Below are 7,722 nucleotides of genomic sequence, written 5' to 3'. Positions count from 1 at the left end.
AACCTCCATTGCAAGGATACTTACACATTACATGTGTGTATGGTCAGTCTTCCAACATTTATTTTGACTCCTAATATATATATGAAACCCTAAAGCTCTAGAGCTAAAATGTGGATTACTATCTTCAACCACTATTTTTTTCACTCTCCTTGAATGGCAATGAAAGACTGTGGTTTTTTCTATATTAGATCCAATTTTATGCCACTTTGAGGGATCCAAATGTCTTTCTATACATGGATTATTTCAAGGTTATGCAATTTATTTTATTCGTTCTAACACTGTTATAAATGTCTTCACAAAAAGTATGAGGTGGTCATTGTCAAATAACCAACAAATTTGCATAGAACTTAGAGTCTAGATTGAACTCGTTTGGTAGATATGTGTCCTAAAACTTGTCTACACATGTTATAGGTCTCCTACTCAAAAGGGTCGAGAATCTTAACTCAAGACTTGTGGTTCCATGTTGGAATCTTATCTTAGAGAACACTGCAAACATGTGTTGAAATTTTTTTAGATGATGGTTATCAAAGGAGAAAAATGCTCTAGAAAACTCCGCCTGAGAAAAGGTTCTAGAGATTATGCATTGCACAATGAATGACAATAACCAAAAAACATACATCCAATAAAAGTCTCCAAACATTAGCTCATTCTTTCAGATTTTCAGGATAATTCTAAGCCTCAGAGAATAGATGAAATCTTAGAGAATTCAACCTTGGATGCACACCATTTGTGGAGGATTTTATCACAATTTATAATAGTTGAAGGGGAACCAATGTAGGATCTGACTTGTTCATTTTGGAGGGAACCGATGAAATTCAAACATTCAATTTCACTGGAGCAAAAAATATTGGAGTTTGACTTAAATTAACTTGAAATTTAAATATTTTTTTTAGTGTCAAAACCCTTCCCTTTGAATTTGAACCATTAAAAAAGTAAATTGATTTTTCTTCCAAGAATAATATTTGACCTTATAAAATTATCCTTCTTTCATAATAAACTTTTCCAAATTTACCTAATAGCATTCTACTGCATCATCTTCCATTTGGGGTTTGTCGCCCACTTTATGGGGTTTTCAACTCCAAACAAGCATATCTCTCAAACTGTGAGGAATTTTGAGGCCACCACATACCGCTGGATTCAACCTGAAGAGGCAAGTCTAATGAGGGTAATCCTAAGCCTAAGATCCATGATCTTCTTCCCTAAATGCTTCCACAAGTTTGGGGCTTCTAGGTTTTTTGGGGCCTTAGACCAATCGAGCTTCCAAATGACAAATATTAAGAGTGTTCAATCAATAATGTTGACATCAATGAGAACACCGTTCATCACTAACTATGGAAGAGAAATTCGAAATGAGTAGAGGAAAATACAATATGTATATGTTGTTGGAGACCTTGGCCATGATACCAATAATGTTAAATAACTATATGTCATTGAGAAAAGTATAAGAATAACCAATAAGATACAAATAAAAATATATATATTTGAAGGGGACTCTAAAGCAATTATCAACATGATCAAGAAAATACAAAATGGCCAAATTCACAAATAATTGGAGACTACTAGCCAGCCTAGAAAACATAGCTGAGAAAACCAAAAATTTCAATGTGATCATTCCCAACATGTCATAATAAGTGGAAATAAATTGGTATACAAGTTTGACAATGTGGGAATTAACAACAAAATTGAGGTTCTGGATTCAAACTGGAAGCAGTTGACTTTAGAATAACTAAAAGAAACCTACAACGAAATAACGAAGCAAGACTTTGATCCCCATGGCATGTTCCCATCTACCATTCCTCATAACACTCAGGATGACGGTACCACAACACAAAGGAAGAGGGTTTAATCCACTTGGTATCTTTCATGGCCACCCGGCCTCTATGCAGGAAGAAATGAAAATGGAAAGTTATTTTCTGCAACATGAGCATGAGAAAAAATGGGTAGGTATGATGGTGTAATGGTTTGCACATTCAAGGATGTAGGGAGAAAATCATGGATGAATATAGGCTGAGGAAAACCAATTATGTAGAGAAATTGAGAGAAAACTAGAGTTTTACCATTTATAGTGAACCAACTATAACAAGAAATGACCATTCTTGGTGACTCTATCCTGTTAGTGTTATTTCATAGAGCATATGTGGCCAAAGGAATTGATTATTCTTGTCCATCTTGACAGCTCCAAGTTTCTTTCACTCCTATGTGTCTCTCCTCACCATGTAACCTTATCTCCCAGGTTCCACCTGTTTATGCTTTTTCTCTGCAATTCGATTGTGATTCAACATCATGTTTTCATAGTTTCTTTATATGTGGTGAATTCCTTGGGATTTTCGATCTCTCCTCCTTTCCTTGGAAATGTGTAATTGGGAGGTTTCCTTTTGCTTGCATCTCTTTAAAACCCTCTTAATCCTCTATTTTTTCCTGTGATATCCCTTGGCTTAATGATTTTGTAATTAGATGTGCATATGTTTCTCTCTGGTTAAGTGAGTTAGACTAAAAGAAAATTGGAAAATTTTAATTATCAGAACGCTGATTGTAAATTTGTAATTATGATGGTTTATTTGTAAACAAAGAAAAATATGTAAAATTAATTATTGAGTACAATAGTTGAAAGAGTTAAGGATGGAAATTATTGTCAGAGTAATATTGTCCATCAATAATTTTTAGGCATCTAATCTCCATGATTGTATTTAATTGAGAATTTATGATATTGAGAAATTAATTGTTTCCTAGAAGATAGGGTGTTGTCCTTAAGAGTGGGAAACATGAGATAATTAATGAGCAGGTAACTATCTACCACTTGTTGATGAGGTGGAGGTAGTTATTAACCTTCAAAAGGGTCAAGATGGGATGAATACTATATTCTATTTTTACTTGTTTTTGTCTCATTCTGAGAGAAGAAAAGACTTAAGAGAAGAAATAAGTGAAAGCCAAAATAAGAAAAAAATAACTAGTAGGCCTGGGGACACTAACTATTTTTTAGTGCCAAGGTTGGAAGGAGCTAAGTACTTGACTATTAATTTTCCAAAAAAATAAAATTTGCTCAAGTTGGTATTCCTAGCTATAAATTTTACTTTTTTTGTAAATAAAAATGAACTATTTTTGTGTTATGTCTATTTTTTATGTAGAAAGAAAAAGAAAATTGTTATTTTTTATTACATTTGAATTATTATGTTTTTACAAATTCTGTATAGTAATTAGTGAGCATGATATGGTAGAAGAAATAGATATAAGGAAATATATATATATATATATATATATATATATATATATATATATATATATATATATATATATATATATATATATGTTAAAGTTGGTATTCCTAGCTATAAATTTTACTTGTTTTGTAAATAAAAATGAACTATTTTTCTGTTATGTCTTGTTTTTATGCAGAAAGAAAAAGAAAATTGTTATTTTTTATTACAGATAAAAGAGACATGTATGCAAAATACATTTCTCTAAAAAGAAATGAAAAATATTGAAACAAAAACTTTAAGAAATTTTAGCATAATTAGAAATTATAGCCCATTAATGCATATAAAAACAAATTATACAGAAAAGTATAAGTATGGATATGTATTAGAATATGTTACTCTAACAATTACTCAAATAAAATTACATACATTTTTTTGAAGACTTTGTGATACCAAAATAAAAAGTTTGAATACAGGAAGATGTATTATCTCCTCAAAAGTGCCTCAAAAGATTTTTAATTGAACAAAAACATCTAGAACCTGAAAATTCTAGTTCTATGAAAAATTATCTTAGTACAGAACAAGGTACTATACATAAAACACATCCAAAACTAAATAATTTAGATTTGGTCTTCAACTGAAAATACAAATACAATTCTGAAGGTACTATATGCCATGTAAGGAATTAATTAAATTATTTAAAACACATATTCCAAAACTAAATAATTTAGATTTCGGTCTTCAACTAGAGAGAATTATCTTCCATACAGGAGATGAGACCAACAGTGGGGAGTCCTTGACCTAGTAAAACAAAATAAGTAAGATGAAACCATAACCTCATCCAACTAGAAGATTTCCATAAGAACATGTTATGATAAACTAGTACTCATACCTATAAGAATAAAACCCATATAGAATGAGAGACAAATATGGAGAATCTTACAAGAAAAACAAAGAGCATAGAAATTAGGAAAAAATAAGAGTAGGTGAAGTAAGAATAAAAAATACCTAAGGATATGATATGTAAAAGTTCCAACATGCTCTCTGCTTGTATAAAGGAGAAAGATAGTTAGTCACTAGACTATTTTTAAGCAAAAAAACAAAATACCTTTAACAGAATCAGATAAAATTGAGGTTATACAGTAAAATTAAGAAATAAGAAATTGTATACCAGTACAAAGTTACAAGTGAAAGGAAAATGAATTCAACAATTCAATATTAGGAAAACAAATGTCATTTTTGTTGATAAAAACCACCACTAATAAAAATCCTGTAAATATTTGCAATCACATACAAGAATAACCCCTATAGTTGGCATCCAAGGCCAAAAAAGCTCTAACTACAAATTAAATTATGGTGCTTAAAATATTAGTATGCACTTATATCAAAAGAGCACTATTACATTTGAAAATTTGGGGTTAGAAAAAGAATAAAACTCCCAATCATAATAAGTCCAGCAGTGCCGAACTATAAGCTAGGCACCAAATAAAAGACAGATAATGTTTGAAGAAAAGCTTATAACAATGAATAGAAAATCTTTTATCAACAACCTTTTAAGAAAACAATGAATAGAAAACCTTTTATCAAGAACCTTTTAAGAAACAATGAATAGAAAATCTTATATCAATAACCTTTTAAGAAAACAATGAATAAAAAAGCTTATATCAAGAACCTTTTAAGAAAACAACATAGATAACATAGTGAGACACATAAATGGATTTTTACAACCATTTATTTTCATAGATAAATGTGTATTGAAAAGAAGAGTACAAGAGAGTAAAGGGTATAAACCCTAGCGTGATGTTTAAAAATTAGGATGAAAGAAAAACACTTTCGAGAATACCCATATTTGCGAATGCAAAAAATAAATTGAAAAGGAATTTATAGTCATCAGAATAAAAGAACCTGGGTTATAATTAAAAATTTAAAAACAAGAATGTACACGATTTCCTTTTATAGGAATTATCTGATCAAAATATCGAAATAATTACAGATTGAATCATCCAAAGAGATCTAACGCCGTGAGTTCAAAACCCTTTTTCAATTATAACAATAAGAACTCATGTTCCACAAAGAATTAAGGAACTGTGAAATGGATCTCAACCATCTTCATCGCGCAAACTCGAGACTGATCCATAATGTTTATGAAACTCAAAAGGGAAGGAAATTCACTTAGAGCCAAAGATGTATGGAGGCTAGAGACACAATTGTAACTCTATAGCCAAATGAACTAATGTATAAACTGTAAGTAGATGGTGAAAATATCCAGAGAGTACCAAAGAAGGGTTTTTGAATCCATTTACCTTCATTGGAAGCCATTTAAGAGCTGGGAAAGAGACCATTCCAAACGACGGGTGAGAGAATATCACCATGTTTGTTAATTATAGCTCTCCTATCAGTGAATTGGGTGAGAATTTCCAAATCAAATTAACCATAGAACCCTGATTGCAGACTGATGAAAGTGGCAAAAGAAAAAAAAGGAAATGAATGAAGCTGGGAGTTCGTATGATAGTCATTAAGTGTTCATGAAACCCTAATCCTTTTTCCACCATTGATAATGAGGGATTCTATCCAAAGCATTCATTTGGTAGGTCAAAGGTACCATACCTAGATACCATAACAACGTGCCATGTGTATCACTAGAACCATCTGGAGAGTTTATAAGATATTTATGTAGACTTTGCCACAACATAAATGCATGCAATGATATAATATCACATTCAAAATGATAATGCGAGATAAACCATTTATATGGTTTATTGATGCTCGTTTGAAAATAAATAAAGGCATGTGTATAACATTCTCCATGATATTGTAGACGATATTTGATTATAATACAATATCATTTCTTTAGTTTTGTCAACAATTTATAATAACGATAAATAGGATAACAATGGTAAGGATGAGGACATGTAATAACAATTACGAAAGGGTTGTAGAACCATATTTTATAGAAAAGAGTAAAGGAATATATACATTAATCTTAACAATAAATTTGTGTAATGAAGCACAACTTATATGGTGAATTTCAAGTTATATGGTGGATAGTTTGTGCCTAGGAAAGCTATAAACAATATCTACGAGCCCTTTTGAGAAAGGATAAAGATTACACATTATAGAAAAAAAAGATTCACCTATATGATACATAAGATAACAAGGAGTATTGCAAGTTAGCTACAATTTAATAGAAGGTAAGATAATAATATATGAGAAAATATAGAATAATCAATACCATCATTAATAGGGAGAAGAAATGATTAGGAAGAAAGGAATGTTATAGTAAGACAACATTTATTTATTATCTATAAAAACAAAAAATTGGGGTGTTTGTGCAGTTCATTATGAGTCGTATCAGAGCTATAGGTTATAGCATTGGGCCTTATATGGGTCCTATACTAAAATAATTTATATGTCATGAAACATTTGTTCAAAGGATTGTTAGAAGTTTGAAGCATGACCGAAGAATTTAATGGACAAACTTCTATAGGATCACCAACGGTCATTGAAGAACCTAATATTGAACTAGGAATGATGGGTTGTGGAACCAATAATATAGGAAATCAAGGATCTGAGTTATTGCAAGTAATCCAATGCTTGAAAGAAAATTTATATGACATTACAACAAATAAGGAAAGGTTGTATAAAGACAAAGAAGAACAATAGGAAATTAATGGCTACTTATTAAAGAAACTGGAGGAAGCATGATTCAATAAAAATATTCATAAGAAAATAGTTAGAAGTGAATCAACAAATACTATTGATTCTATAACTTCTATTGGAGATGAATCTCATGAATTTGAAGAAGAAGAAGAAGAAATATATGAAGGTAACACCTCCATAACCAGAAGGAAGAGAACCTCATCTCAATTTCAAGGATAATTTAAGAAAATCAGGCCACTTGATTTTGATGGTGAATTTGAAGAAGGAGTGGAAGCATGGCTTCTTAATATGTCCAAATATTTTGAAGTATACAATTACCCAAGTAACTTGAAAGCAAGATTGGAAACTTACAAGTTGACTGGTAAGGCAACCTTATGGTCGGAAGAGAACAAAGTTTTTAAGAGAATTAAAAGTAAGAACTCAACATGGAAACTGTTCAAGAAAGAATTCAAGAAGAAATATTTGACTAAGAGGTATTTTAATGAAAATGCTAGGAAGTTTCATGACCTGAAATTGGGACAACCTATCATGGATGAGTTTGTTAATAAATTTATGAGTTTATTAAGATATGTAACTTATCTCAAAGAGGATAAGGCAAAAATACAGAGATTTATCAGCTACCTACCTTTTTCATATAGAGAAAGGATTGAATTTGAAAACCTGAAGACCATGTGTGAGACCATAAAAAAGAAAAAGTTATGTTTCAATCAAAACAAACAAAAAGGAGAATAATCTAAAGGATTGGTGGAAAAGGAACATGATAGATTCAATATTAAGAGAACGAGGTTTAATAAAATTGTCTTTTCTAAGAGTATACAAGCAAGAAACCATAACATAAATGTTAGTTTGCAAAAGAGTTTGGGACAAA

At 30.7% G+C, this 7,722-nt stretch overlaps 1 long non-coding RNA gene across 1 annotated transcript; it reads right to left on the bottom strand.

Annotated features, from left to right (window-relative positions):
• Positions 1-5,219: 5,219 nt before the first annotated feature.
• LOC149145542 (uncharacterized) lies at positions 5,220-5,702 on the bottom strand. Its single transcript, XR_016265184.1, has 2 exons — positions 5,498-5,702; positions 5,220-5,344 (listed from the first exon to the last, which is right to left on the bottom strand). It is a non-coding gene; the product is annotated as an uncharacterized LOC149145542 (long non-coding RNA).
• Between the last annotated feature and the right edge of the window lie 2,020 nt (positions 5,703-7,722).

The sequence above is a fragment of the Pinus tabuliformis genome, chromosome X (genome assembly GCF_031772625.1).
Source record: "Pinus tabuliformis cultivar Carrire ecotype Pingquan chromosome X, CPIR1, whole genome shotgun sequence".
NCBI lineage: Eukaryota > Viridiplantae > Streptophyta > Pinopsida > Pinales > Pinaceae > Pinus > Pinus tabuliformis.
This window is presented reverse-complemented; position numbering and strand designations above follow the sequence as displayed.